The sequence below is a fragment of the Phoca vitulina genome, unplaced genomic scaffold (genome assembly GCF_004348235.1).
Source record: "Phoca vitulina isolate PV1807 unplaced genomic scaffold, GSC_HSeal_1.0 scaffold1, whole genome shotgun sequence".
NCBI lineage: Eukaryota > Metazoa > Chordata > Mammalia > Carnivora > Phocidae > Phoca > Phoca vitulina.
The window spans coordinates 8111764-8137784 of NW_022589704.1; the positions used below are offsets into that span (position 1 = coordinate 8111764).

The following is a 26021-nucleotide window of genomic DNA, read 5'->3' on the forward strand; positions in this document are numbered from 1 at the left end:
TATTTAATATCATTCTAAAGGCACTAGTCATTGCTATAACCAAGACCATATAAACATTAGAAAAGAGGCAAAAGATCAATGATAAATGAAATCCTTGCTACTTAGAAAATCCAGCACAATCAAAAGTATTAGAATGAGTTCAGATACTACTAAATTAATAGCCTTTTTATTATATCCCACTAATACTAAATTAGAAAACTGGGCAATAAAGAACTTGATTCTATTTTTAATTCTTTACCTAAGTCATATATAACTATGTTTTAAATATTTAAAAAACTGTCCCAGGAATATAATGACTATGTGTCTCTAATAAGCTTCTCCAAACATATTCTCCAATTCTCCCCACTGAGTCCCGTATTTGTTCTCTGATTTGCTGCATCTCAGTCTCTAGTCCAACCTTCACTTCAGAAGCCAAAAGCTAAAAAGTAGATTCAAAAATGTTTTCCAGTTCCCCAAGGCCTCAAATACTTTGCACAAGTCTAAGTCAGTTGTAAGGGATGAGGATCTAAGGTTCCTTCCAGCTCAGAATCTCCATCTTGCTAGGAGCCAGAATCCCTTTAATCAGTTCCAAGAGACTCAGTGTGAGTTCTTGTGCAGCCCTCAGGACCATCTCTCCACTTCATGAGGCTTCCCTCTCCCAGGAATTCCAAGTTCTTAGTCAGTGACACTCACTCAGCTAGCTCAGAGAAGACCCACATTAATCCACCCATTTTTAGTCCAGGCCTCTCACAGTAGCCACCATTTCAAACTCCAGCCATTTCTAAACCACTATCAGCTAATCGATGTCCTCCAGTGGATCCCCTGTGCCATAAATCCTCTGTGAAAGCCAAGACCGTTTTTTTTCACTCTAAAGACAGAAGTGCTTAGCTCCAGGTCTTCAATATACAAGAAATATCCTCAGTTAAGAAGCAAGATAAGGGGTGCCTGGGTGGCTCAGTTGGTTAAGCGTCTGCCTTCAGCTCAGGTCATGATCCCAGGGTACTGGGATCGAGCCCCGCATTGGGCTCCCTGCTCTGCGGGGAGCCTGCTTCTCCTTCTCCCTCTCCCTGCTTGTGCTTGCTCTCTCTCTCTCTCTGTCAAATAAATAAATAAAATCTTAAAAAAAAAAAGGAAGGGGGCGCCTGGGTGGCTCAGTTGGTTAAGCGACTGCCTTCGGCTCAGGTCATGATCTCAGGGTCCTGGGATCGAGCCCCGCATCGGGCTCCCTGCTCAACGGGAAGCCTGCTTCTCCCTTTCCCACTCCCCCTGCTTGTGTTCCCTCTCTTGCTGTCTCTCTCTCTCTGTCAAATAAATAAATAAAATTAAAAAAAAAAAGCAGCAGCAAAGATAAATAAATAATAAAGCTAAGAAACACATCTAAATTTGTAAATAATGTATGAGTAAGGTGTCAATTCAGATCAGTGGAATAAAGATAAATTTCTCACTAAATGGTGGTGGAACAATGGTCAACTACATAGGGGAAGGAAATGGATTGCCCTACACCAAATCTGATGGATTAAAGAAGTGACCACAAAATATGAAATGATAAGAAGATTAATAGATTCAATTGCAAAAAATTAAAATATATAAGTATTGAACACACACCATATCATAAACAAATATAAAAGCAAATATCTTGCTTCCCATGTTAGGTAAATTACTCCAAAGTACAGAAAGAGATGAGGGGTGCCTGGGTGGCTCAGTTGGTTAAGCATCTGTCTTCAGCTCAGGTCATGATCCCAGGGTCCTGGGATCAAGCCCCCTGTCAGGCTCTCTGCTCAGTGGGAGCCTGCCTCTCCCTCTGCCCCTCCCTCCCCCCATGCTTACATGCTCTCTCTCAAATAAATAAAATCTTAAAAAAAAAAAAGAAAAAGATGAAAAACTCCCTAACATGCTAAATATTAACTGTATTCTAGATTTCAAACCCAAACAAGGAAAGCACATAAGCAATAATAATATGAACACAGATGCAAAAATACTAAATAAGATATTAACAAACTGAATCCCAACAGCATATGGAAGATCACACTCAAGATATATTCTGAGAGAATCTACGTATTAATATGATTTACTACATAGTAACAGGGGGAGGTGGACAGCTTAATAAATGCCCAACAAAAAACATTATACAGTTTATCACCAATTAGTATTAAACAGCATTAAAAAAAAAAAAAACCTTAGCAAATAAATAAATAGTGCGAAAAAAGTTAGGGTACCTGGGTGGCTCAGCCGGTTAAGCATCTGCCTTTGACTAGGATCGAGCCCCTCATCGGGTTCCCTGCTCAGCGGGGAGTCTGCTTCTCCCTCTCTCTGCCCTCCCCCCCACTTGTGCCCTCTCTCTCTCTCTCTCTCTCAAATAAATAAATTAATTAAATATTTTTAAAAAATAAGTCAGAAACAGTAAACATTGTACTTAGTGGTGTAATGTTAAAGTTCAGAAAGGATATCACCAACAACTCAACACTGTACCAGAGAGGTCCTCGTCGATGTAATCAAAAAAGTTGGTAAAAAGAAGAAATATTGGAAAAGAGACTAGGTTTTCAATATTTACAGATAATATGACTATCTAGAAAATCTCAAAGGACATACTCACAATTTATTAAGACTCATGATTTCAGCAAGAATGCAGAAAGGGTAGATCCAAAATCAACAAATAAGTTATCACTAACGTTCCTATATGCCCACAATAATCTAAAAACAAGACAGAGAGAAAGATTAATTCTAAGTAGTAACCAAAATCACAAAATGCCTGAGGATAAAATTAATAAGACTGATATAAGATCTAAATTAAATTTTTAAATTAGTTTTTAAAACACAGAAGACCTAAACAAAGAAACAAACCCTGCTCTTGACCAGAAAGACACAATATTATAAAGATGTCAGCTGTAAATTGATTAAAAAATTACAATGTAACCACAATTAAATTCAAATCATGACTTTTTTATAGAAATTGACAATCTCATCTTAACAATCAAATGGAAGAAAAAAGGCAAAGGATGCAAATGGACATTACTCCAAAGAAGATATATTCAAGGCCAAAAAACTCATGAAAACATGTTCAACATCATTAGCCATCAAGAAAATGTAAATCAAAACCTCAATGAGGTCCCCTTCACACTCACTCAGAAGGCTATAACAAAACAAAACACAAACCAGAAAATAACAAATATTGGCAAGGATGTGGAGAAAGTGGAACTTTCATAAATTCCTGGTAGATATGTAAAATGGTTCAGCCACTATGGAAAACAGACTGGACGTTCCTCAAAAAGTTAAACATGGGATTACCATAGGACCCAGCAACTCCAGTTCTAGGCATATACCCAAAAGAGTTGAAAATAATTATCCAAACAAATACTTATACACACATGTTCATAGCATAACTATTCATAATAGCCAAAAGGTGGAAACAACCCAAATGTCCCTCAATGGATAAATAGTGGCATATACATAAAATGGAATCTTTTTTAGCCATAAATAATGAGTGTATCTGAAGGAATGAACCCATGCTACAACATGGATGAATCTTAAAAACATTATACTAAGTGAAAAAAGCCAGACAGACACGAGGTCACATATGATTCCATGTATATGAAATATCCAGAATAGGTAAATGCACAGAGACATAACAGAGATTGGTGGTTGCCAGAGGACAGGGAGAGGGAAGGAGCCCTGGGTCAGGCTCTCTGCTCTGCGGGGAGTCTGCTTCTCCCTCTCCCTCTGTGCTCCTGCTCTTGCTCTCTGTCCCTCTCAAATAAATAAATCTTTAAAAAAAAATCCAAGGATTTATATACAGAGTATGTCAAGATGTCAAGACCTACAAATCAATATGAAAGAAGCAACCCAATTAAAACAAAGTTAAACAAACAAAAAAGAACAGACAAAAGATAGGAACAGTCAAAAAAAGAAATATTGAAATTTAATTGGCCAGTCTTTGCATAGGCATGGTATTACTCTTATGTGTAGTCAGGATAAAGAACCCCAAAACCATACCTATTTGAGGAATGGGGAGTGTCCAGGCTGCCCAAGGTACAGAAGAAGGGGAAATACAGGAAAAATGAGCCACCTTCAAGGACTTCTACCCACTCACTAAGGTATGGCCCTCAGAGATGGGTTCTGGAGCGCATGGAGATGGAAGGCCTTAAAGGAAACTGGCTTATTTGTATCCAGTCAGAAAGCATTATCTTTTTTTTATTTCTAAAAGTCAGAAACATATGAATCTTATTCTTTATGAGACTGTGAGGAAACTTATTAAGAAATAAATTTATGCTCCTAAGTACAAGCAGGCCAGGATTCATTATTGGCACAATGTGACCAAAGCAGACACACATAATGTTCTAGGGAGAAGCAAATCACTGAAAAATATCTGTATTGTGATTCCATTTTACAAATTTCAAAAACATGCAAAAATTAAAAAACAGTTTAAGGATACAAAAGATGTCGGGCGCCTGGGTGGCTCAGTTGGTTAAGCGACTGCCTTTAGCTCAGGTCATGATCCCAGGGTCCTGGGATCGAGTCCCACATCGGGCTCCTGGCTCAGTGGGGAGCCTGCTTCTCCCTCTGACCCTCTCCCCTCTCATACTGTTTCTCTCCCACTCACTCCCTAATAAATAAATAAATAAATAAAATCTTTAAAAAAAAAAAAGGATACAAAGGATGTGGTTCAAGTATAAAGAAAATACAAAACTCAGGTTACCTCTGAATGGGAAAAGAAGGGGTAGGATTACAAACAAGAACATAGATCTTCAACAGCAATGACATTTTTTCCTACACTGGGTGGTTGTTATATGGATACTCATTGTCCTATTATTCTGCATACCTTACATATATGTTTCATACATTATTTTATAACTTCTCAGTGTTTAATAAAAGACCATAATTTAAAAACAAAAAAACAATGTGGGATTAAAAAGGCACAGCATAATAAGTCAATCAGAGAAAGACATGTATCATATGATCTCACTGATATGAGGAATTCTTAGTCTCAGGAAACAAACTGAGGGTTGCTGGAGTGGTGGGGGGTGGGAGGGATGGGGTGGCTGGGTGATAGACACTGGGGAGGGTATGTGCTATGGTGAGTGCTGTGAATTGTGTAAGACTGATGAATCACAGACCTGTACCTCTGAAACAAATAATACATTATATGTTAAAAAAAAAAAAGAAGAAGAAGAAGATAGTAGGAAGGGAAAAATGAAGAGGGGGGGAATCGGAGGGGGAGATGAACCATGAGAGACTAAGGACTCTGAGAAACAAACTGAGGGTTCTAGAGGGGAGGGGGCTGGGGGGATGGGTTAGCCCGGTGATGGGTGTTAGAGGACACGTATTGAAAAAAAAAATGAAAAAGAAATTCAGATATAGAGATATAACATTATATTTTTGTACATCAAATATAAGGTTATATTTTGCAAAAAAAAAAACTAATGATGTAATGTATGGTGACTAGCATAACATAATAAAATAAAATTTAAAAAAAAAGGCACAGCATATAGCCAATGATCTTGTAACAGCTTCGTTACGGTGACAGATGGTAGCTACACTCGTGGTGAGCACAGCACAATGTATAAAGAAATTGGATCATTATGTTGTACACTTGAAACTAATGTCACGTTGTGTGCCAACTATACGCAAATAAAAAAAGTAAAACAAAAAAACACTGTACAGATTGCATGTAAAGACATATATATATAGTCTCTTAATTCTAGATTCAATGCTTGCCACTGAAAATCTGCTTGGTTCTGTCATCTCCTTCTAAGTAGACAACTTTCAGGAGTTAGCAAAATCCTTGATTTTCACCTTTTCTTCTGAAGCTGCATTAGCAAGGAGATTCATGGGTGTAGGGAGAGTTTACAACGAAGGGCAATGCACTCTTTGATCAAACTCACTGAGAACCACTAGCAGTCACTTCAGGGAGGTCCAGCAAAGAGGGCACCTGCCAGAACTCCAGGGTAAAAAGGTTTGCATAAGAAAATTAAAACCATTGCAGGAAGAATGATGCAATTTGAACAGTAAGACATTTTTCCATTAATTAGTTTTTAATTGACTGAAATTCAATGAATCCGTGGTTGAAACTTCAGCTCCCGATTTAGATACTGTACAAAGATGAGAGTGAGTCCAGTTGAGCACTTGTGGTGTCAGAGCCAACTCTGCATGTAGTGGGCGCTTGTGAGTTCAAGGACAGCGTCGCATGTACTCCTCCCTACCAGCCAGAAGTAAAGAAGTCCCAGGGAACCAGGCCTGGGCTCTGCCCACAACACTATCATCTGAGCATTCCTTTCATTAGAACAGTACAAGATTACACAATGACCCTTAAGTTGAAGCAGGATTCTGGATGCCTGAGGAAGTGGGATACTCTGCGTATGGTAAGCTGACTGCTGAGACAATCGATAAATGAATTTGCACAAAGTATGCTGACTTCTTTGGAAGGAATTTTATGAATACAAGATTTAAGACTTCTTATACAATAAACAATGCAATCACAAGTAATAATAAAGTAGAACCAAGGGTACTAGAGTAAGATAATGTTATTAATCAATCAATAAACCTGTGAATTATATACAAGACTGTACTAAGTAATGAAAAGAAATTTTAAAAGACACCATCCCTGTGTCAGAGGCATGCAGTAGCTGGAGACAAGATATATTAAAAAGTGGTGTTAAAGCCAGACATCAAAAATACTCAACAATTCAGTCCAACCTCCCTAGTCATCTGCTTTCCATACTCAAACCCAATTCAGCTAAACACACGCCCCAATCTTCCAAACCCACACATTGCAATACACTCCTCTCCTCCTGAAATGCTTCACCCTCATTAGAACAACCTGCAAAATCTCAGGGTGTCTGGGTGGCTCAGTCGGTTAAGCGTCTGCCTTTGGCTCAGGTGATGATCCCAAGTCCTGGGATGGAGCCCGCATCGAGCCCAGCGCGCATTGAGCTCCTTGCTCAGCAGGGAACCTGCTTCTCTCTCTCTCCCTCTGCTGCTGCTCCCCCTGTTTGTGCGCTCTCTCTCTCTCTCTCTCTCTCTGTGTCAAATAAATAAATAAATAAAATTAAAAAAAAAAAAGAACCTGCAAAATCTTACCTGTCCTTCAGGTTTCATCCCAAAAGCTTCCTGCATCCTTAGAAGTCTTTTTAATCTACATACTCCCTTATGATTTTGCATAATTCTTCTCTATTATGGTGCCTTCCCTACTATTTTTTAGTTCTATATTTGTCTTATTCCTCCTATTGAGGCAGGAGTAACAGAAAGAGCAGAAGTTGTGAAAAACCTAGATTTAAATCTGAACATTGTCTAACCCTGACCAAACCAAACTACCTTTCATAAGCCTGTTTCCAAACACACAAAATAAAGAAATTATTAAATATCTTGCATTACTTTATTTTTTTAAGATTTTATTTATTTTAGAGACAGAGAGAGAGCAGGGGGAGGAGCAGAGAGACAGGGACAAGCAGACTCTGCACTGAGTGCAGAATCTGACGCAGGGCTTGATCCCACAACCTTGAGATCGTGACCTAAGCCGAAATCAAGAGTCGGATGCTCAACCAACTGAGCCACCCAGGCGCTCCGCCTTACTTCCTTTAATAAATAGGGTGTGTGAGGGGCGCCTGGGTGGCTCAGTTGGTTAAGCGACTGCCTTCGGCTCAGGTCATGATCCTGGAGTCCCAGGATCGAGTCCCCCATCGGGCTCCCTGCTCAGCAGGGAGTCTGCTTCTCCCTCTGACCCTCCTCCCTCTCATGCTGTCTCTCGCAAATAAATAAAATCTTAAAAAAAATAAAAAATAAAAAACAAAAAATAAAAATAGGGTGTGTGAGACAGAAAAAGAGAAAAACAATGTAGAAATGTACGGAAATAACAAAAAAGGACAGTAAAGTAGTAGTTATTAGAACCGTATTCCATATGTTCAAAAAGAGGAAAGACTGAAAGGGTTAAGAGACATCAAAGATATTGGGGCACCCGGGTCTTGTAGTCAATTAAGCATCCAACTCTTGGTTTTGGCTCAGAGAGTGATCTCAGGTCTAGAGATAAAAACTATGATGCGTAAGATGAAAAATACATTGGATGCGACTAACACCAGATTAGACACTACTAAAGAAAAAATTAACAAACTTGAAGATAAAGCAATAGGAACTATCCAAAATGAAAAGCAAAGAAAAAAGACAGAAAATTTTAAGAGCGCATCAGTGAGCTAGGAGACAACTTCAAGCAACCTAATATATGTGTAATTAAAAATCTGTAAAGTGGGGAGGGGAAGTGGAGAAAGAAAAAATATTTGAAAAAAATAACAGCCAAAAGTTTTCCACATTTGATAAAAACTATAGAACCATAAATCTAAGATTTCCAATGACACAAATCACACACACAAAAAAGAAAACTATACTAAGACACATGATAGTTAAATTGCTTCAAAGTAGTTGAAACGGAAAATTGTAAAAGCAGCAAAGAAAAAAGACACATTAAGTATAGAGAAACAGAGATAAGGATATCAGATCTCTTGTCAGACACAAGCAAGGTAGAAGACCAAAATCCTTATAACAGGGGTGCCTGGGTGGCTCAGTCAGTTAAGTGTCTGCCTTCGACTCAGGTCATGATCCCAGAGTTCTGGGATCGAGCCCTGCATCAGGTTCCATGCTCAGCGGGGAGTCTGCTACTCCCTCTGCCTTTGCCTGGAGACAAGGCTTGCTTGTGCTTGCTCTCTCTTCTCTGTCAAATCAATAAATAAAATCTTTAAAAATAAAATTTTGGGGGCGCCTGGGTGGCTCAGTTGTTAAGCGTCTGCCTTCTGCTCAGGTCATGGTCCCAGGGTCCTGGAATCGAGCCCCACATTGGGCTCCCTGCTCTGTGGGGAGCCTGCTTCTCCCTCTCCCACTCCCCCTGCTTGTGTTCCCTCTCTTGCTCTGTCTCTCTCTGTCAAATAAATAAATAAAATCTTTAAAAAACATTTTTTAACAAAATTTTACAATTCCCACAATATTTAAAAAAAAGAATAATACATCAGGACTAAGTAGGGTTTATTTCAAGAATGCAATGTTAGTTCTAATATCTGAAAATCAACGTAATTCACCATATTAAACTAAAAATGAAAAACCATATGATCATCTCAGTAGACTCAGAAAAAGCATTTGTGAAAATCCAACTTCATTTCTGAAAAAAACTCTCAGCAAACTAGGAATAGAAGGAAACTTCCTCACTGACAAAGGGCATATATAAAAAGTCTACAGCTATCATCATACTTAATGGTGAAAGACTGAGAGCTTTCTTCCTAAGATCAGAACAACACAAATATGTCTGCTCTCACCACTTCTATTTAACACCATACTGGGAATTATATCCAGTGCAATAAGAAAAAAAAATAAAAGATTAGAAAGGAAGAAGTAAAACTGTATTCACAGGTGACATAATCTTTATATAAAAAATCCAATGGAATCTATTTTTAAAAAGCCAATGGAATGAGTGAGCATATCCTAGTTGACAGAGAAGATCAATGTACAAAAAATCAATCATATTTCTATATGGTGGCAACATCAAAGATAAAAATTTGAAAAACCACCATTTCAAGAGCATCAAAAAATATGAACTATGTTATGCTGTACACCTGAAACTCATGTAACATTGTATGTCAACTATACTTCAATTAAAAAAAAAATTAGAAAATAATATATGAAATACATAGGGATAACAATGACAAAAGATGTACAAGATTTGCCCAGTGAAAACTACAAAATATTGCTGAGAGAAATAAAAGAAAATCTAACTAAATGGAGACTATAGCATATACATAGATTGGAAGACACAACATCATTAAGATGGTAATTCTCCTCAGGGCACCTGGGTGGCTCAGTCAGTTAAGCGTCTGACTCAGTTTTGGCTCAGGTCCTGATCTCATGGGTCGTGGGATCCAGCCCCGCATCCGACCCCACGCTCAGGGGGGAGTCTGCTTGGATATTCTTTCCCTCAGCCCCTTCCCTACTTGCATGAGCAAGCACACATGTTCTCTCTCTCTCCTTCTCAAATAAATAAATAAATCTTAAAAAAAAAAAAAAAAAAGATGGTAGTTCTCCTCAAACTGATCTATAGATACAATACAATCTCAAATTCTCAAGCAGACTTTTTGGAAAAGCTGACAAGCTGACTCTAAAATTAATATAGAAATGAAAAAGACCTCAAAGAGCCAAAATCTGGAAATAGAACAGCAAAGCTGAAGGACTTACCCCATCTGACTTCAAGTCTTATTATAAAACTATAGTCATCAAATCAATGTAGTATTGGCATCAAGCCAAATAGATCAATGGAACAGAAAAGAATCCAGAAATAGAACACATATATAAGATTTTCAACCTACTTAGAAGGCAATTTATTGAAGGAATAGTCTTTTCAACAAATGATTCTAGAACAATTGGATTCTATATGTGAAAAAATGAACTTTAATCCATACTTTTTACTATACATAAAAATAACTCAAAGTGGATCATAGATCTAAATCTAAAACCTAAAACAAAAACTCCTAGAAGATAGGAGAATATTTCAGTGGTATTAACTAGGAAAAGATTTCTTAAAGCAACAAAAACATCAAAAGAAAAAAATTATAATTTGGACTTTATCAAAATTAAGAGCTTTTGCTCTTCAAAAGACACTAATAAAAGAATAAAGAGACTAGGAAAAATATCTACAAATCCTATGGCTGAAAAAGAATTAACATCCAGAATTTATAAAGAACTTCTAAAACTCAGTAATAAGAAAACACAGAACCCAATTAAAAATGGACAAAAGAGGGATGCCTGGGTGGCTCAGTCAGTTAAGTGTCTGCCTTCGGCTCAGGTCATGATCCCAGGGTCCTGGAATCGAGTCCCGCATTGGGCTCCTTGCTCAGTGGGGAGCCTGCTTCTCCCTCTGCCTCTGCCTGCCACTCCCCCTGCTTGTGCTCGCTCTCTTGCTCTCTCTGACAATAAATAAAATATTTTTTAAAAATGGACTAAAGATTTAGACACTTCACCAGAGAAGCTATATGGATAACAAATAAGTTCATGAAAAGATACTGAGCATCACTAATCATTAGAGAAAGACAAATCAACACCACCAGAGATACCACTACACATCTATTAGAATGTCTGAAGTTAAAAAGACTGACCATACCAAGTGCTGACAAAGATGTGGAAGAACTGGACCTCTTATACATTGCTGGTGGGAATGCTAAATAGTACTTGGAAAACTCTGACAGTTTCTTTCAAAGTTAACCACACCATATAAAAAGAAATAAAAGTATACGTCCACACGAAGATTTATACACAAATTTTCATAGCAGCCTTCTTTGTTACCAGTTAAGAACTGGAAACAACCAATATGTCCATCAATACGTGAATGATTTAGTAAACTGTGTGATACACTCATACAAAGGAGTATTAACTAGCATTAAAGAAGAACCAACTACTGATGCACTAAAACACAAATGAATCTCAAAATAATTATGCTGAGTCAAAGAAGCATAACTACATGCTGTATGATTCCATTTATATAAAATTCTAGGAAATTCTAGGAAGTGAAAATTAATATAGTGACAGAAAGATCAGTGGTTATCTGGGATGGGGGCCAAGGAGCCAGGGATATGAGGAAAGCTTTGGGGGTGATGGATATATTCACAATCTTATTTGTGATGATGACTACATACACATGTGAAAACTTAACAAATTGGGGGCACCTGGCTGGCTGTCAGTGGAATGTGCAACTCCTGATCTCAGGGTTATGAGTTCAAGCCCCAAGGTGGGTGTAGAGAATACTTAAAAAGCTTTAGAAAAAAAAATTTTTTTAACTTAACAAACTGTACACCTTAAATACATACAGCTTATAATATGTCAACTATTCCTCAGTACATCAGCTTTTAAAAAATATAGTCTTAACCAGTAATTAATAATCCTTCAAATACAAATTGGGCCCTAAATAATTAATGTAAAATTATTCCCTATTAATACCATGCATTTTAGTCATAAAATTCAGAGGGCATCCTTACTTCCAAACTATTAATAAAGACTGATTTAAACTGGCAAAATTCAGTAAATCATAAAGAAAACAAATGTCTTAATGGAGCAAAAGAGCTCTGAACAACTCAAATTTATTTTTTCATTTAAAAAACTTAAAATAGGGGCGCCTGGGTGGCTCAGTCGTTAAGCATCTGCCTTCGGCTCAGGTCATAGTCCCAGGGTCCTGGGATCGAGCCCCAGATCGGGCTCCCTGCTCCGTGGGAAGCCTGCTTCTCCCTCTCCCACTCCCCCTGCTTGTGTTCCCTCTCTCGCTGTCTCTCTGTCAAATAAATAAACAAAATCTTTAAAAAAACAAAAAAACAAAACAAAAAAGACTTAAAATAACTAAAAAGAATAACAAACCATGTCAATTGCTGCTTTTATTTTAAGTAGGATTAAATAAAAATAACAATGTGCTATTATCTCCTCCCTGGTATCGTAACTGCTACTATAGTTTCATATTCAATCCCTTAAAACAGATTAAAGCAGACCATGGCAAAGAGAAAGAAGCAACTGTTTCCCATGTGGAGAAATGCTCTCCAAATGAGAAGTTAAAGAGAAATGTCTGGGGCCTTTCTCTGAATCCCTCCTAGCACCTAGACAATCACTACAAACCTCTCTCCCTCATCAAAGCCTAATGGGACTTAGAAACAACCAATTTCATCAAAGGAAACCTGCCGAGGAACCTAAAGAGCAGAGTTCCTCAGTTAGCATCATATGCTTTTTCTGCCTCCTCCTGGTTTGGGTACCCAAGCTCTCCATTCTACCAGATACTCCAACAGTATTTTCCTTCATTTTAAAGATTTTTTTAAACTTCCTACTGTATCAGCCTACTTCATTACTTGCCCTTTTCTATATAGTCCCTGTAGTATTTATGTTGATATGCTCATGCCCAGCATTGATGCTGAAATCAGAACCTGATTCAGAGAAGTAGCATGATGCAGTGCTGTGGAAGGAATATGGGCTTTGGAATCAGACAGACGTGGGTGCATACTTTGGTCCTCCCACATATTGCCTTGACTTAAAGTAAACTCCCCGAGCCTAGTTTTCTTATCAGTACAAGAGTCAAACCATCTTTCTCACTGGACAATTGGTATTAAATGGCATACGGCATGTGAATTATTCGACACACAGGAGGGGAGAGGGCTCCAGAAATAATAGCCTCCATCCTCTTGTTTATTTTCTAATTAGAAGGCATTTTCTGAGGCAAGTTACCTCCATCAGCCCTTATCAGCCCGAGGTGTCATCAGTGACATTTTCACTGTACTTTGTGCCCATTAAAGGCCTTCCCTGCCAGTATGAACACTCTCTCTTGTCTGCCGACATTAGTGGGTCCCAGAGGCAGCTGTATTAGAATGTAAGAAAGGAATTAAAAGTATTTGGATGTTAGGGTGCCTGGGTGGCTCAGCCGGTTAAACATCTGCCTTCGGCTCAGGTCATGATCCCAGGGTCCTGGGATGGAGCCCCACATTGGGCTCCCTGCTCTGCGGGGAATCTGTTTCTCCCTCTCCCTCTGCCTGCCACTTCCCCACTTGTTCTCTCTCTCTCTCTGCCAGATAATAAATAAAATCTTAAAAAAAATAAATAAATAAAGTAGTTGGATGGTACTCCCATGTTCATAGCAGCATCACTCACAATGGCTAAAACATGGAAGCAGCCCAAGCGTTCATCAACAGATCAATGGATAGGCAAAATGTGGTATATACATATAATGGAATATTATTCAGCCTTTAAAAAGGAGGAAGTTCTGACATATGCTACGATATGGATGAATCTTAAGAATATTATGCTAAATGAAATAAGCCAGTCACAAAAAGATAAATACTGTATAACTCTACTTCTGAGGTACTCAGAGTACTCAAAATTATAGAGACAGAAGGTAGAATAGTGGTTGCCAGAAGCTGGGGAGAGGGAATACAAAGTTGTTTAACGGACATAGAATTTCAGTTTTACAAGATGAAAAACAGTTATGGGGGCGCCTGGGTGGCTCAGTCGGTTAAGCATCTGCCTTGGCTCAGGTCATGATCTCAGGGTCCTGGGATCGAGCCGTGCATCGGGCTCCCTGCTCAGCAGGGAGCCTGCTTCTCCCTGTCCCTGTGCAGCTCCCCCAGCTTGTGCTCTCTTGCTCTCTGTCAAATAAATAAAATGTTTAAAAAAAAAAAAAAAGAAAAATAGTTATGGAGATGGATCGTGGTGATGTTTACACATTATGAAAGTAATTAATACCACTGAACCATACACTTAAAAATGGTTAAGATGGTAAATTTTACCACAATAAAAAAGAAACTAGAAAAATAAGTTCTTTGGACTAACAGTTGACTAAACCTGACCACTTCCAGCCTCAATGTGAGGGTTAATCGTATAATTGCAACTCGGGGCATCAAGTTCTTGCTATGGTTCCAAATAAAATGCTATCTAAAAAGTCCTTGTCAGATCCTTCTATGTCCCATAATGTGACACAAAGGAGCATCTCGTGCAGCTCCACCACCCTCCATTTAATAAAGACAACAAGAATGCTGGCTGTCTCCCTGACATCACCAGTATGGCACAGATGGCTGGACCTCAGAGGGATCTATGGAACCATTCCAGGCCCACTCACAGTCTGACTTGTGCATGTGCTCAGAAGTATTTGCATGAAAATGAACTTCACTTCCCACAGCAATTCCCCATATAAAACAAAAAAATTTTCTGAAGATTCAAAGGACATTCTAAAAACTGGATTCTATAAGGCTAGTTCTACAACACTGCAGGAATCCAAAGTCTAGGACAAATTGGGAAACTGCAGATAAAAATTTACAAATCTCCCCCACCCAAGAAAATGCTTTGTTATACTTTTTTGTACTTAAAATATTGAGCCATCTCAAAATCATTTTCAGTCCAACACCCAAAATCAACTGGTCTGAAGGCATTCTGAGATGAGTACTATAAGATGTGGTACAAATAATGATTCTTAAAAAACATTTACAGCAGGGGCGCCTGGGTGGCTCAGCCAGTTAAGCATCTGCCTTCGGCTCCGGTCATGATCCCAGGGTCCTGGGATCGAGCCCTGCGTCGGGCTCCCTGCTCGGCGGAGAGCCTGCTTCTCCCTCTCCCTCTGCCTGCCGCTCTGCCTATCTGTGTTCTCTCTCTGTCAAATAAATAAAATCTTAAAAAAAAAAAAAAAAAAAAAAAAAAAACAGCATTTACAGCAATAAAACTCAAATGCACCAGAAGCTGGGGAGGGGGGTGGTAGAAATAGAGAGTTGTTCAATGGGTACAGAGTTTTAGTTTTGCAAGATAAAAAAGTCCTAGTGTAAATATAGTTAACATCACTGAACATACACTTAAAAATGGTTAAGAGGGTAAGTTTTATATTATGTGTTTTTATCACTACAATTAAAAAGAAACAGTCACAGGGGGACCTTGGTGGCGCAGTTGGTTAAGCTTCCAACTCTTGGTTAAGCATCCAACTCTTGGTTTCAGCTCAGGTTGTGATCTCTGGGTCCTGATATCGAGCCCCACCTCCAGCTCCAAACTCGGCAGGGTCTGCTTAAGACTCTCTCCCTCTTCCTCTAACCCTCCCTCCCACCATGTGCTCTCATGCGCACGCTCTCTCTCTCTCAAGTAAATAAATAAATCTTAAAAAAAAAAGTCACAGAAGTTAGTGCCCTAGCAGTCATACTGATGCAAAAATATTTCAGATCAACTAACTTCTACTGTCCAATACTAACCCCTAAAATTCCTTTTGTCCCAACTAAAAAAATAAATAAAGTGGACACATCTCGCTGGTAGGACATGGAAGCTTCTCTAACTACAATAAAGCTGAGGGAGCATGTTAAGGAAATAAGGAAGAAGACAATACAAATACTAAGCAATGGTAGAAATACAAAGCAGACTATTTAAAACCAATCTGTGTCATCCCCATCTGCAATCCAGCCTAAGTCTCTAAGTAAAACTGTAGAGAGACTTCTCCTTGTTCCAAAAATAAAGAAAAACTCCTCAACCTGCTTACAAGGCCCACCACACCTCTCCAACCCCCTCTCCCACCAGATTCAACACTCTTCCTGTTCTCTACATAGAGCTGTACCCTAAATCCCCAGTCCTCCCCATGAACCCCACCATCTTTGCCCTTGCTGTTTGCTCTGACTGGAACACTCTTCCTTTCCTGTGCATCCTTCAGATCTTAGTTCAAATGTCTTTCCAGTGACTTCCCTAAATCAAATAGTGTCACTGTTGCAGTTTTACATTCATGTGATTATTTGGTATCATCTGCTAAAGACAGGGGCCAGAGATGCATTCACTCTCCCCCCCCCCAATTTCCAAGGCCAAACACAGTGTACCCAATAAGCAGTCAAATATTTGTTGAACAAGTGAATATAGGGCACTAAACCTATAAGAAAGCAATGAAACATCCTAAGAGGTTTCCTTAATGAATCTTTGGAGGATGTCCAAATCAATTAAGCCTAAAATCCCTATTCAACTCTTAAGAAAAAAAAGAAAAAACATTTCTCTGGCCCTTCTATGTCCCTAGGCAAATGGTGAGCATCAAAGGCTGATAAGTAAAACACACAAATACACACACACATCGTAGATAAAGCAGAATTACTACTTGCTGAGCAAACTGTTTTTGGCATTTCTTGATACAATGCCTGCTACATAGGGGGCACTCTGGAATACCTGTCAAATGAATAAAGAGCAACATTTCACAAGACTCGTAAGTATATATGAACTAGTAACTAACTCTACTGAAAACTGTGGTGACTCATATAAAAGTAAGACCGTCACAGAAGCAAAGGAATGAATCTCTTAAGTGGGAAAGCCCCCTACTATAAGCCGTATTTATTTAGATCTCAAACAAGAAAAATGCCAGATTTGTACTAAGAGTGAAAGAAATAGATACTGCAATCAAGTAATCGTAGAGCTTTAAATAAAAACTACAAAATGTCACTTGGAACTATTTCCCAAAACCCTTAAAAACATAAGAAACTATTTAGGATTCCCTGTCCCCTCCAACACAAATACAAACTATCTATAGAGATATAATCCATAAACATAATACAGAAAACTCCAGCCCACACTGATCTCTCCTCCCTCTGATTTTGCATTTAAACAAATGCTGCTTTATAGTTTTCCCAATAATAATAACAATCTATACACTCTTATTTTATATCCTTTCACATAATATAACACTGTGGGTGCTTATTAAATACTTACTGAACTGATATGAAATTATACTGCGTTAAATAATGGATTTTGGTACAGAAATTCCTGCAAATGTCATTCCTGAAGATTTTTCATATGCCTCAGTTTTAGCTTCATCATTAGATTAACTATAAAGTCGTTATCCAACAATGTTCAAACAAGGTTTAGAGTTTTCTTAGTACCACATCTACAAACTCAATTAAGGGAGGTTTTCAGTGTCATGGTATCTTTTCAAATGTAAGTCAAAGATATTAACAACACCTGTCCCTACTTTCTTCAATGTAGCAAATTTCTCTTGAAATTTTTCCCAAACTTAATCAGTCCCAGGGAGAGTTCCTCCTGTAGAAAATTGGAAGGCACAAAATCTAAGCTACATGATACTAACCGCACATCGCTAAAAACAGAAAACCTAATCCCCGGAAAAGGATCAGTTCAAAATGTTCAATTACATGAGTCTCCACGATCAACAAAGCAGATAAAATACACCACTTTGGAAAGCGCAAAGCAGCAGGCAAACAGCAAGTATTCTAGTTAAGTGGCTGCCGTTCAAAGCTGCTCAAACGCTCCATCCCTGCCAGTCCCAAGCATCTGTATCAGGACCCATGAGAACGCGTCCACAGGGGACCCGAGCCTCGGAAGCGTCCTCTCTACAGCAACAGGCTGTTTAATTCGGGTTTTCCTATCCGCGCCCCTAAGGGGGCTACAAGGGAGGGCCGGCGGGGCCGGGCGCGAGGAGCCGAGCCTGGCAGGCCGGGTCGGCGGAGAGCTGGGGGCTTGTGGTGGGCAGGGGCGACGGCGGAGCCGGGCAGCGGTGCCAGAAGTGGAGGGCGCTCGCCCGGGGCCGCTGCCGCAGGTGCCCCGCTAAGAGCTGCGGAGACCCGGCAGGCCAGACCCGGGGCCGGTCCAGGAAAGGGGTCGAGGGGAGGCGCGCGGGCCGGGGGCGGGGAGGCCTCACCGTTGCTCCCGAGAGGCTGGCGCCGCGGCGGTCCCGCAGTTGCTAAGGAGAATGCTCTTCCGGGTCAGGGGCGCGGCGGTGTAGGGAGCAACGGTGGCCGGAAGGGGCCAAGAGCGACGCGCGCAGAAAGAGCGCGGCGGAGGCGGTGGTCGGCGGTCGTGCGGCTGCAGGGGGTGGGGCGGCTGGCAGGGGCTGGCGAAGGGCCAACGCGACTTCTCGGGCCTCGCCTCGCGGGGGCGATGGGCTGTAGCCGGTGGCTCTAGAGAGGCCACCTCTTAGAAGCCTTCCCGCCGCAGTCCCCTGCTCCGGAACCCGCCCAGCTCGGGTTCTAGGCCCCCGGTGTAGCCACGCCGGCCCCGTCCTGGGACGGGGTTTTACTCATTTTTTCATTTAGTAGACACTGGGTTGTTGGACACCTGCCAGCAGGGCTGGCACTGGAGATGCAGAGAGGGGCGATCCAGGCGTGGTCCCTACCCTCAGAATGCACAGACTGATGGGAGGGCAGGCGGAGGGGTGCTGCTCACCTGGGTGGGCTAAGTGAAGGCAGTGGGGCCTCCCCAGACACGGGTGGGGAAAAGCCGATGGTGGAGACTTCAAGCAAGTAAAAGAGTAGGGAGGAGTGTTTCAGGTAAGAAAGAAAGTAGGCTCGGTTGAGAAACCCACTGAAAGGTCAGTGTGCCCTGCCCAGGGAAGTGGGTAGAGAAGGATGGAACCTAAGAAAACATCAACATTGTAGGTGTGAACAAAGGAAAAGGAACCCCCAAAGAGCAGTCAGAATGTTCGGTTGAAGGGCTGCTGAGAAGACAGCAGGAGAGGAAAGAATTCCAGTAAGGTCGTGGTCACCAGTGTCATGATGTGGCCATCAAGTGCCTAGTGGTGACCATAAAAAGTCAAAAATCAGGAATATGGTGTCAATATCGACAGTGGCTTGAATCTGTGTAGTGAAGGAGTCCACCACCATATGCTCCATATTCAAACAAGGAAAAGAGATATGTTAAATTGTTCCTGAATGCCTTAATGTTTTTGAAAGTATTTGTAAATTTCAGAATTCCTCTACTAATACCTCTACTAATTCTTTTTTTTTTTTTTTTTTAAAGATTTCTTTATTTTAGGGACACCTGGGTGGGTGGCTCAGTCCATTAAGCATCTGCCTTCAGCTCAGGTCATGATCCCAGGGTTCTGGGATCGAGTCCCACCCACATCAGGCTCCTCTACCTGCTGCTCCCATGCTTGTGCTTTCTCTCTCTCTCTAACAAATAAATAAAATCTTTAAAAAATAATAAAATGAAGGTTTCTTTATTTGAGAGAGAGAGAGAGTACGTGTGCAGGAGGGGGGACAGAAGGAGAGGAAGAGAATCTCAAGCAGACTCCCTGCTAAGCCTGGAACCCAGCACTGGGCTCAATCCCATGACCCTGAGACCATGACCTGAGCTTGAAATCAAGAGTCAAACGCTTAACGACTGACCCACCCAGGCACCCCTCTACTAATTCTTGAATGTGGAAAATAATTTATTTTATCTTGCATCTACGGTGCTTGCCTCACACAAAGACCTCAGTCGATGTTTGTTTAAAGAATAAATGAACCCATGAGCCTTTTTTTTTTTTTTTAAGATTTATGTATTTGAGAGAGTGAGAGAGAACGTGAGTGGAGGGGGTGGAGGGGGTTAGAGGGAGAATGAGAGAGAATCCTCAAGCAGACCCGCACGCCACCCACTGAGCGTGGAGCCTGACCCAGGGCTTGTTCCCAGGACCCTGAGATCATGACCTCAGCCAAAATCAAGAGTTGGAAGCTTAACCAACTGAACCACCCAGGCGCCCTGAGCCTTTGGTTTTTAATGTTCACACAGGTCAGAATCCTCCGCGAAACTGTGATGTAGGCAAAATTGTCTATTCAAACTGTAGATGAGATGGAAGAAGCCCAGCAGGGGCAGGACGCAGAAGATGGCAAAGGTACAGTGATCCAATGGGTGGGAGAGGGCCCAATGGGGCCAGGGTTGGGAAGACCCAGAAAAGGAAAAGAACAAAGGATTAATAACATAAAAACTGGGGTTTCAGAGCCAGAAATGGAAGATGAAGCCAAGAAAATTATTAATGCAGCCTACTTTCTATTAATTTTATTAATATAAAAATATTAGAAGCAGGAATAGATGAGCAAGGACAAGAGCAAAGGAAAGACAATCATTGTACATAAGTTCAATAGGAAAATCCCATTTGGGGACGGCTGACAGAAAGTTTGGTGTCAGCCAGTGTGAAGGCTTCAGGGCTGGGTGGACGTGTTCCCATATCATCTAAGTAGAGTGAGCTCTGGGCTTCCTCATGTGGGCCAAAGGAAAACCACAACTGTAGAGTCACACTGTAGAGTGACTTGGGGTGAGAGGCTTGCCCCACAAGCATACCTCCAGTCCAGAACCAGTACATTCCCATTATATCCAGTTATTACAACAAGCTCATCCAGAAGAGGCATAGTCTTCTCTAAGACACTGTAAATCTATCAACAATGGATGTAACCAGCCATCTGTGGGAGTAAACCAAGAAATTTGAAATGTGTGGCTGAAAAGTTTAAAACACCCTAAATATCAGCCAAGGGAGCCTAGGTATAACATAAGCAAGGCAGGACCAGAAAATGGTTACAATTTGATAAAAGGAAGCTAAATCAATTGTTCTGTGAACAGAAGGGACAAAGTCAACTTGTGATATAGACAAAAAGAAGCCCCAAATCCTTAAAGTACAATAGATAAAGTCTACCCTGCATGTTCCTGGCAGCCTTGAATAGAGCATCAATTCTAATGAACCGTGTTCTGTTGAAGGGCCAAGGTGATTCATTAGGCTCCACTTGGCTGGGGTTCCAGGAGATTTCAGTGGTACCTCAAGAGATGGAAACTTATCATTGCTGTGAAGAGCATATTTTTAGACAACTGCAGGGAGTTGTGGGTGAACTCTGTACTTCCAGGATGGTGTGGGCATGAAAGGTTCCAGATGATGTGCTTTGTCTGACTTTGGTCTCTTTGGATAATGGATAGCCAATTAATGATGCAAAATGCTTTGAGGAATGCCCAGAATATAAACAGAGGACCAGGGTTACCATGCCCTGTTGGTATAAACAGTGAGCCATCTGCTACCTCCAGAAGAATTCCATTTTGGCATTGGGAGGGAGTGTGTCTATTATGAAATTCAAGCCTTCCTGGGAATTTAAGGATTAGAGACAGCTATAGTGCCCCAGAGTTTTCCAGGTCCAGCCTGACCCTGATTCCTAACCACCACCACCCCTAACTCGGTGTTCTCCTATACTAACATCACCCGGTCACAGAGGCAGAAACCCAGACACGTAGGAGACATCCGTGACTCCTGCACTCCCCACCCCTCCACCACACCCTCACCCTTACAGCCCGGTCCAAGAACAAGTCCTGTAGATCGTCTCATCCCCACCCACCCAATCCCACTACTACTAATTACACTGAAAGGAGCAAATAACCAAGCAAATCAGGATCAGTAGGAAGTGTTAGAACATCAGAATTGAAGCTGGGTGATAAAGATGGTGTGTGTGAGAGAGAGAAAACAAACAGCATAGTAACCAAACGCCACAAGAACTTCAAATCCATTCAACAACATGTTTGATTGCCTTTCACATGTGAATTTCATCTTGAAGGAAGTAAAAGATAACAAAAGGACTATTAAATATGTTGAAGAAAAACTAAGGTAGAATTGAACATATTCCAAGAACCAAAGTGAAGGAGTGTTTGCTGGCCTAGGGGTATGACTTTGGAAGGACCCAGTCAGCTGTGGGATGGAGTCAAGTGCCATGAGCCTCATCCTTCCGTGTGCAGGCGGATAGTGCTGCCAGCTGAGTGTTACGGGTGAGCAGAAAATATGTCTCATCATCGCCGTATCAATTGATCTTGGCCTCCTCAATTGCAGCAATTAGCCCCACCCAGACCACTGTTTCCCACTTGGAATTCTTGTCTGATTAGAGTCTGGTTTTGTTCTTGTCTCACTTTAAACTTAGTTTTTTTTAAACTTAGTTTTTCTTTTCCCTCTATCTTTATGAGTATTATTTTTCTCTTAGCTGTTTAAATATAAATCCTTCTAGATCCTTCACAACTTTTGCCTCATAGATCTTAGCCCTTATCTTAATTTCTCTTTTACCTTCTAGCTCCTATTTAAAATCTCGTCTTTTTGAATACTTCTAACTGCTCATTTTATCAGGATCTATCAATATGTTATTCTTAATTTTTTAGATTTTTTTTAAATTTTCTGGTTCTTTGCTCTTTTGTTTCTTTTACTTTCTATTTAACATATGCTACTTCAAGTATGAATTTTAGAAACTTGTCATTTACAATGTTATTCTTTCTAAGTTTTTATTCCCACATCTTTGGCTTTAAATTTACCTTAATTTTTATTTTTTAACTTTATCTCTCATCCTCCCATTTTGGTCTTCTCTTCCTCTGATCTTCCATCTTTTTTCTAATTTTGAGCTCTCTCTTTTAATCACAGATATATCTCAGCAGCTGTAAATGACATCTAATAATTACTACATTTTAAAAAAGAAAGAATGGTCCTCGCTTAGGCAGCACATATACTAAAATTAGAACAATACAGAGAAGATTAGCATGGCCCCTGCACAAGGATGACACGCAAATTCGTGAAGGGTTCCATATTTTTCTAAGACTGATGAATCACAGACCTGTACCCCTGAAACAAATAATACATTATATGTTAATAAGAAAGAAAGAAAGAAAGACAAGAAAGGAAAGAAAGAAAAAGAGAAAGAAAGAAAGAAAGAAAGAAAGAAAGAAAAGAAAGAAAGAAAGAAAGAAAGAAAGAAAGAAAGAAAGAAAGAAAGAAAGAAAGAAAGAAAAGAGAAAGAAGGAAGGAAGGAAGGAAAGAAAGGAAGGAAGAATCACAGGGTACGTGGGTGGCTCCATCGAGTAAGCCTCTGACTCTTGATTTTGGCTCAGGTCCTGATCTCAGGGTCCTCAGATCCAGCCCCGCATCAGCCTGGGCCGTCAGTGGAGAGTCTGCTTCTCTCCTCCCTCTCCCCCTGCCCTCCCCCTGTGCTTGCTTTCTCTCTCAAATAAGTAAATAAATAAATCTTTAAAAAAAAAAAAACATAAAAGAGAAAGAATGACATTTAAACTCATTAAACTCAGAATGTTGATGCCTTTGTTTTGTTGGAGAACTCACTGCAGAGGAAGGTCTTTATAGGACAAGGGTTTACATTTCTCCTGTCCCTTGCCCCCTGCCAGATATCAGCCTCACATGAAGCTGGCAATTCCAATACAACAGCAATGCGTCATAGCACTTAAGGGGAATCAAACTGCTGGGTTCAAATCCAACTCCTTCAGTTACTCACTGTGTGCCCTTAGGCAAATTACTCAACCTCTCCATTGAGGTTTCCTTACCTATAGCATGTGAATAATGATGGTACCACCTCAAAAGGCTGATGTGAAATTTAAATGAGTCAATACATGTAAAGCACTTAAAACAGTGCCTGGCACAGAGCAAATACATGTTCGTTATTATTGTCATCTGATAAGAAGTTATCCTAAACAGTAGTCAGTCTTAGGAGTGTAAAACAGCTAAGTCTCTTGTAGATGATGGTCCTGACAGAGACAGCTTTCTTTCTTCCTTCTGTAACACACGCTGCAGACTACCAAACTTCTCTTTTGGCATGCTAAGAGAACCCCCAAATTTTGTTTTTCCAGATAGCAACTCTCCTCCAAGGAGTCATGTGCTGGAGGGGAGGGATGGGTTTGCTCTGTGTGTGTGTGTGAGGTGGGTGGGGGACAATTTCAATGAAAGATGAGTCTTTTTCTCCCGGTCCAGGGCCCAATGCTGAACAAGGCGCTTCGTTTTCGAAGTCTAGAGAGAAAACAGCTGATTGGCTAAGGCCAGCCTGAACTGGGTGAGGGGTCCATGGGAGCCAGTCAGCCGACCCGGGGAAACAGACTCACTCAGTACAATTATGGCCATTCAGGCCTATACCTTCCTTAGGATCTCTGTGTATGTGTGTGCACTCATGGACCCTCAGGAAAGGGGGGCGAATTTCAATGAAGGTATATAGACAGGGAGAAATAATATTATGCAGTGGATAGCTCATCTGCACAGATAGACATACCCTAGTCTGAAAAGCAAGAGTATAAAGTATAATTTTTATAAAATGTGATCATCATATTTTAAAATATTTAACTGGAGATAAAACTTCTCAGAATGCCAGAATGAAACCAAGAAGATTTGACTAAAGAGGACTTAGAGAAGGTGAGTGAATGACCAAAAAAAAAAAAAAATCTGAATCTATTCATAAGAAAGAAAAAGTTTTGTTTTTTTTTTTTTAAGAAAAGTAGTTTTTAATTAGAACAAATATAAAGAAATGAGCATAGTCTGTTTTTTGTTGGGTAAGGGAAAACATAGTAGAACACTAGGAAATTGGGTTGTTCAGAAAATTGTGAGAACATCTCATCTCACTTAAATGAATGAAAAAACATGGCCTCCAATAGAAATCCTAAATTAAGCTAAAGAGAAAACAAAGAATTTTATTTACTGAGAAAAATACAGAATAACACAATTACAACAATTATAAGATTACATGTAAATGGACTAAATTCTCCTATTTAAAAAACAGCATCATAGACTGGATTAAAAAGACAAAATCCACACCTATGAATCTTTTTAAAAAAAATACATTTAGGGGCGCCTGGGTGGCTCAGTCGTTAAGCATCTGCCTTCGGCTCAGGTCATGATCCCAGGGTCCTGGGATCGAGTCCCACATCGGGCTCCCTGCTCCGCGGGAAGCCTGCTTCTCCCTTTCCCACTCCCCCTGCTTGTGTTCCCTCTCTTGCTGTGTCTCTCTCTGTCAAATAAATAAATAAAATCTTTAAAAAAAAAAAATACATTTAAAGAAAGGGGAGATAGAATAATTTAAGAGCCTGGCTCAGGTAAATCATGCTTGCATGAAAGCAAGTATAGCGGGTCCCAGCTTGACTGATTATGTTCATCCCAGGATTCTGGCATACCTGGGCATGCCCAGAACACCCGTGGCAGGACCCACTGGAGGTCTGTTTTCATGAGAAGGCAGCATCCTAGGAAAGAATCCCTTCTTCAGGCAAGGCCAAAGAGAAGCCCAAGGATAACAGGTCAGTATGATGCAGTGTAAGCTGCAGGGGAGGGTGTGCATACAACAAAGCTGTCTGGCCTAAGGCAGCCCTGCTCTGTAGCTTTTCAACAGAACGGGGCACCAGCAGGGGAAGGGTGCTGTTGGAGCATGTTGGCGTTAACTCTCCACAATGCTCCATTCATTGGCCCCAAACACAGGCTCTGCCCCAGCCCCACTGAGAGATCATGGGCAAGTCCCTGCACCTCGGGGGCCTCCATTTCTTCCACAGAAGGAGGAGATTGGAGGAACTGATCCAAAGAGGAAAAATTGGGAAATAGGGAGCTTTCTCAAGTGCACATTAAGCCTTCACAAACAATTAATTGCAATTTTTAAGATAAAGATATTCACAATAGGTAGACAAAGATTTTACACATGCTTTCTCGGACTTCCATAAAATAAAGTTGAAGAGAAAGCCAATATTCTACCTATATGCACACGACCATGCAAGAATGGAAGAAAGACTCTGTGATGGAATAATTGAGTTAAAAAGGCAACACCAAATATGGGGACATTACTTTAAAGACAAAGAAAAACAGATACCATTTACACAGTTAAAGCTGTCAGTGAACTTTTGTATCTCTCCTGCCTATGCTAATAAGAAGGAAAAAGAAAAAAATAATTAAATCTATCCTTAATTTTTTTAAAGATTTAGGTAACAAATTTAAAAGGGAAAATCAAAAAATTTGAAACAAATAAATTAGAAAATAAGAGGGTATCTGCTTAATATGCAAAACTGAGAAGAAATTAACT

General features: G+C 40.4%; 1 protein-coding gene and 1 non-coding gene across 4 annotated transcripts in view; one reads left to right on the forward strand and one right to left on the reverse strand.

Annotated features, from left to right (window-relative positions):
- DIS3L2 (DIS3 like 3'-5' exoribonuclease 2) overlaps positions 1-18204 on the reverse strand; it is a 346894-nt gene extending 328690 nt beyond the window's left edge. For 2 of the 3 annotated variants that reach the window (XM_032399177.1, XM_032399039.1), the window contains exon 1: positions 18122-18204. The gene's annotated coding sequence lies outside the window, so the exon portion shown is untranslated. Of the gene's footprint in view, positions 1-2572; positions 2974-18121 lie in introns of those variants that run through there. The other variant, XM_032399109.1, reaches the window with a different exon arrangement.
- Positions 18205-22673: 4469 nt separating this feature from the next.
- On the forward strand, positions 22674-22780 carry LOC116637907. The gene has a single exon (XR_004300553.1). It is a non-coding gene; the product is annotated as a U6 spliceosomal RNA (small nuclear RNA).
- The last annotated feature ends 3241 nt before the right edge of the window (positions 22781-26021 follow it).